The sequence below is a fragment of the Phodopus roborovskii genome, unplaced genomic scaffold, assembly GCF_943737965.1.
Source record: "Phodopus roborovskii unplaced genomic scaffold, PHOROB, whole genome shotgun sequence".
In the NCBI taxonomy this organism is placed as follows: domain Eukaryota; kingdom Metazoa; phylum Chordata; class Mammalia; order Rodentia; family Cricetidae; genus Phodopus; species Phodopus roborovskii.
In genome coordinates, this window is record NW_026126480.1 from 59,310,540 (window position 1) to 59,316,867 (window position 6,328).

General features: G+C 40.4%; 1 pseudogene; it reads right to left on the reverse strand.

Annotated features, from left to right (window-relative positions):
• Window positions 1–4,882: 4,882 nt before the first annotated feature.
• Window positions 4,883–5,824, reverse strand: LOC127228898 (olfactory receptor 4D10-like; annotated as a pseudogene).
• Between the last annotated feature and the right edge of the window lie 504 nt (window positions 5,825–6,328).

The window sequence follows — 6,328 nt, forward strand, 5'->3', positions numbered from 1 at the left end:
GCCTTTCAGCTTTATAAATTTCAATTTATTAAATGTTTTTGTACTTCTTAAGCAACCAGAGTTTTATTAGAAAGTGTTTATCCCTTTGTTTCTATGTTATTGATTTCAGCCCTCAGCTTGATTATTTCCCTGCCACCTGGAAAGGGTGTTTTGGGATCAGATAAAAAACGGGTGAAGGGAATCTCCCACAAATCTATAAGGAAGACTCCGGCTTATATCCTTAGCAATAGTAGATATGTAGCCTGAACTGGCAATCTTCTGTGACCAGATTGGTGCATACCCCAATTGTCATCAGAGAGGAGTCATCCAGCATCTGATGGTAATAGATGCAGATGCTCACAGCCAAACATTCAGTGGAGTTTAGGGAATCTACAGAAGAGGGAGAAGAAAGGAGTGTAGGAGTCAAGGATACCACAAGAAAACTCTCAGAATCAACTAACTTGGGTTCATGGGGGCTCACAGAGACTGAACTGAAAACCAGGTTGCCTGCATGGGACTGACCTAGGCACTCTGCTTATATGTTACAGTTGTGTAGCTTGATTCTCCTGTGGGACTCGTGAAAGTGGAGGCAGGGGCTGTCTTTTATTGGCTTTTGGGACCCTACCCTTATAATGGATTGCCTTGCCCAGCCTTAACACACAGTGGGGGGGCAGTGCTTAGTCTTACTGCAACTTGATATGTATCGTGGTTTAATAAGGGATCAGGATAAACAAACAGGCTGAACAGATGTTTATTCAGTGCCACAGAAGCAGACAAAGTGATTATCTCACTACAGATATGCCATGTTTAGTTGCTATCCATTGGAGTCCTCTCTTTTACCAAACAGAAATGGAGAAGGAGTGGATTGGGTGTGGGAACGGGGGTGGGGTGGGGTGGGGTGGGAGGAAGCACTGGGAGGAGAAGAGAGAGGGCAAACTGCTGCCAAATAAATAAATAAGTAAATAGTTATAAAAAAAGAAAGTCTTTACCTGTCCTATGTCTTTTTTTTAACTCTAAAAGCAGTTTTATCTAGAAGTTTCATTAGTTTTTTTTGTAGTAAAAGATCTTATATATAATCTATTTTGTTTATTAGATAATGTTTAATTCTTTCCCTTGTTTTTGTTAGAAATATAATTTATTCACTTTACATCCCAGTCCCAGCCACAGTATATGTGTGAATATATATACATCTGTATATATATATGTATATATATCTATATCTATCTATCTATATATACAATATATATATTAGATCTATAACAAAAGTTGGGAGTTTCAGTCCATTACTCATTTAAATATTCCTTTTTCATTTCTCCTGTTATTTTTATCCTAGGACTCTTGTCATGAATAGGTTGTTTTGCTTCATGGTATCTCACAAGTGTCTATGACTCTCTTCATTCTCTTTGCTTATCTCTTTGCTTCTCAGATTGTACAATTTATGTTTTCTCTCAAAGTATTGATTGATTTATTATTGTTGCATACAGCAAGTACTAAGTAATTTTTGACTGAAGCAAAGCCTGAAAGCCCAATCACGCTATGTCTCTAGGATGATTTTATATCGGCCCTCACCTCTGGTTTAGTACCTTACTTTACCGAACCTTTGAATTTTATACTCATATATATTTGATTCTTTATAGTGTTAACATCATTCCACTTTGTAATCATGCCCACCTCCTCAATGAGCTTCAACTACTTTCTCATGTTTGTGCAGTAGAGAAGAGGCGATGCTGTATCTATGTCTGAATGGTCCTGTGGCATTCTATCTGATAAGCTCTGGGTCAGTTAAAAAGATGCCTGCATATCTTTCATCTAATAAGCTATGATAATAATGTAAGATCATTGTGGTGTCTGCATGGTTGGGAGCTTCTGAGATTAAATGTTGGTGTGCCTGTCAAATCCAGACTATATAATTACAATGGACTTAATTTCAAGTTTCTTGATTTTTTCTTCTATCTGTTTAACTGTGCAATTGAATCCTCATAGGAACATCTCATTTATGCATTCTGTTTTCATATGTTTTGCATTTGTGAGAAGTTGTAAAAAGTTCTCAGCTATTATCTCCTGAAGCAGCATTTCTTCATTTTTACCATTTTCTACAGAAACTCTTGTTATGCTTAGCATTTGTTATGTTCACTCACTTTGTTCTCCATGTTTATTAACCACCTTTTTGTGTGTTATTCTACTGCCTGTGTGTGTGATCCCTTTTCAGTCTTCAGTTCATTATAGTTTTCATTTCTAGATGTTCTGCTTGGTTCTTTTTGCCTACCTTTGCTTCCAGTGTTATATTGATTCACATTTGTCCTAGTTTGCTTTCTCTTGCTGTGATAAAACCACTCTGACCAAAAGCACCTTGTGGAGTAAAGGGTTTATTTGGCTTCCATGTCTCAATTACAGTCCATCATTGAGGAAAGTTAGGGCAGGAACTCTAGGTAAGAACCTGGAGACAAGAACTGAAGCAGCGACCATTTGGAGGGTTTCTGGTTACTGGCCTGTTACTCATGGTTTCCCTCAATTTGTCTATTTAAACAGCTTTGGACCATCTGCTCAGATGTGTCAAGGCCACAGTGGTCTGGACCCTCACACATCAATCACTAAAAGTATCTTCCACATACTTCCAAAGGCCAGTTTTATGGATAAATTTTCCCAATCAGGATTCCCTCTTTCCAGATGATCCTAGCTTGGGTCAAGCTGATAAGAAGTAACCAGGACAGTATTTTACAAAAAAGTCCTTTAAAATTCTCTAAACATTTATATTTATGTTATTTAATTCATTATTCTAGTACTTAAAATCTTTTGTAGTAAAATTTATTATGTCCTGAACTATTATAACAAACCCCCCCCCCCCCGACGGAAGGAGCCAGGAGGCCGCCCGGAGAAGAAAAAAGAAGGACCGCGACCAGAGACCCTAAGAAAAAGCGAAGGAACGCGCAGCTGAAGGTGAAGCGAGCCCGGAAAAAAGTGCACTGAAGGACGCCGGGAAGGCGCGGAGGAAGCCACCATGAAAAGGCAAAGCAACACAAGGAAACAGGCAGAGTACCGGACAGAGACGCATGGCTAGGATGGCAAGGAAAGCCGGAAACTTCTACGTGCCTGCAGAACCCAAGCTGGCACGCCACCGAACGAGGTACAATGGTGTGAGCCCAAAGGTCCGGCAAGGTGTTGCAGCGGCGGTCCCCCCGTTCGCCAGACTCCAATGGCACTTGTTAAGCCTCAACAAGGCTCGATTAACATGCTGAGGGGGAACCATCGAGGAACCACACATTGCATGGGGTACCCACCAACCGGAGTAAGAACGAGCCACTAAGCGCAAAAAAAGCGCTGACAGACAATCCTGATTGCTCGATCTCTTGGCACACCGGCAACTGCATGGAGGACTGACCATGAGATCTACACAGTGGGTAAACGCTCAAGAAAAAGAACAACAACGTGCGGCTTCAAACTGTCTCTCCACGGGGCGGGATGAAGAAAAAGACCCTCCTTTGTGGAAGGTGGCGAGCGCAACAGGGAAGACCAGAGATACAAAAGCAGGCTATTAGATGGATGAACTAAGGTGCCTAACTGGTCAGTAATAAACAGCACAGCTGGCAAACTGAAAAAAAAAAAAAAAAAAAAAAAACAACAAAAAAAAACCCAATATTTGATATTAGATAATTTGGATCCATGCTGTTTTCATATATATTGTTTTATCTGATGGGAGTACTCTCAGCATCTTCATGTGGAAATAATAAAGTATTTGCTCTTCAGCTGTTCCTCACAGTGAAATAATGCAATGTCAATATATGCAATATTTCTAAATATAAGAAATACTAATTTCCAAAGCCTACTTCCAATGAGTTAAATATGGGGATGTGATCCTGTATTATTAGCAGTTATGATAATCACTATTATTAGCTTTTAGATAAATTTCACTGAATCCTTTACCCCAGTCTTCCTATGTACAATAATACAGAGGAAGGAGGAAATGCTGTTTGCTCTTCTGTACATGACTACACTGAGGTCAGGCATCCAGGGCTTTTTGCATGTACTAACAACATAGGCTGATTGGAACTTGGAATGTTTGTACAAATACTACTTGACTGCATTGTAGTTATACTATTGTGTTCATGGATTTTAACATTGTTGACTTAGACAAATGGAACCTGGGCTATGAGTGTGAAGTCACAGCATTTTATGACTCAGTTATTTCTGTTTCCTTTGGCTTCCATGAATATGTGTCTGTTCAAGAAATCAAGTTAAACTGGGCAGTGGTGGTGCACACCTTTAATCCCAGTGCTCAGGGAGCAGAGGCAGATAGATCTCTGAGTTTGAGAAGGAGCCTGGCCTACAGAGAGAGTTACAGGTCAACCAGGCCAAACAAAGACACCCTGTCTTGAAAACCAAAACCAAAACCCAACCCAACCCAAACCAAAATAACAACAAACAAACAAACAAACAAACAAACAAACAAACAAACATAATTGAATAAGAAATCAAGTTTAACTTTTAAACATGAAAATCATGTTGGGTGTAGTGGTTCACAGATCTAATCCCATATTTAGGAGGGTGAGATGGGAAGGTGTCTGGATCTTTGAGGTTAGCTAAGCTACATAATGAGTTCTAGAGTAGACAGGCCTGCAGAATGAAAGTTGTCTCAGAAAACAAAACAAAACCCAAAGCAAAATGTAAGTATGATAACAGTGTGCAATGATCTTTTCCATGTATCTGTTTCTTCATATTTCACAGATTCCACTGAAGTTTACATGGCGATTCTATGTGATAACATCAGACAAACTGAAAATATACAGGAGAAATAGAACTATTAGTTTGAGGCTGTGTTAGACCACTGTGAGAAGGGAAATGACCAGTATAAAGAATAAATCTTATTCCACATACAAATGTTTCCAAATGTGGTTATTCAGAGGAGCTATTGTTCCTCTCTACCAGAAGGCCCGAGTCTTTTCCTGAGTCTCCTCATGGCTGACTTCATCTCCTGGTTCCTCAGAGTATAGATCAAAGGGTTGAGCAGAGGGGAGATGACTGTGAAGGTGACAGAGATGGCTTTATCTGTGGGGAGGGCAGTGAATGGTCGGGCATAGACATAGATGCAGGGCACAAAGTGCAGGGTGACCACAGTGATGTGGGAGGTACAGGTGGAGATGGCTTTCTTCCTGCCCTCCCCCTGACTGAGACCTAAGCATCATCAGAATGACTGTGTATGACACCAATAATAGCATAAACCACAGAGTAGCAACCAAGCCATTATTGGAAATCATTAGCAGCTCCAGGACAAAAATGTCTGTGCAGGCAAGTTTGATGACCTGGGGGACATCACAGTAGAAAGTGTCAAGAACATTGGGTCCACAAAATGGAAGTGTCAGTAAGAGAGAAATCTGCACAATGGAGTGGACAAAGCCTCCTGCCCAGGAGGCCACTATTAAGCCAATGCAACGGCCTCTGCTCATGATGGTCACATAGTGCAAGGGCTTAGAGATGGCCACGTATCGATCTAGAGCCATCACTGAGAGAGAAAACACATCCACCCCTCCAATAAGGTGGAAGAAAACATCTGAGTGAGACAGCCATTGAAAGAGATGGTCTTTCTGTGTGAGAGAAGGTCCACCAGAACCTTGGGTGCAGTGATGGAGGAAAAGCAGATGTCAGCAATAGACAAATTCCTGAGCAAGAAATACATGGGGGTGTGAAGGCGAGACTCACAGGTCACAGTGACCATGATGAGAAGGTTCCCCAGCAGAGTTGTCACGTACACCAGGAGAAGGAAAAGAAACAGCAACACACTCACTTCTTGACTCTGGGTCAGGCCAAGGAAAATAAGTTCTTTGATTCTGGTGTAGTTTTCCATCATCATGAAATCACTGCCTTTCTGGGCTGTTTTGTCTCGAGCCTCTGTTTATCTTGTCTTTCTAACCTCTTAGGATGAAATTGAGCTCTTCTGTTTTGCCATAGCACTTAAAAGTGGTCAAGCTTTCCACATTTTAAATACTGTAATCAATTTGGTGTTCAAATCAAATTACCACTTGCAAAATGAGTCATTACTTATTTTCCTGCAGAGCAATGTTAGGAAAGAAAATATAATAGGTAATGACACTTAAGCATCATATTTTTAAAAAGAAAACATTTCTGAGGTACAGTTTAATGCTTTACCAATGTTTTCTGTTTTAATAAATTTTATTCAAATGGAGGTGGAGGAGGAGTGGATGGGTAGGTGTAGAAGGGAGGTAAGGGGGAGGAAATAGGAGGAGAGGAGGATGGGAAAACTGGTCAGTCTGTAAAAATAAAGCAAAAATTCAATTAAAGAAAAAGAAAATCATTATCCAATACTGAGGGACTATTCTACCATCTTCATCACAAG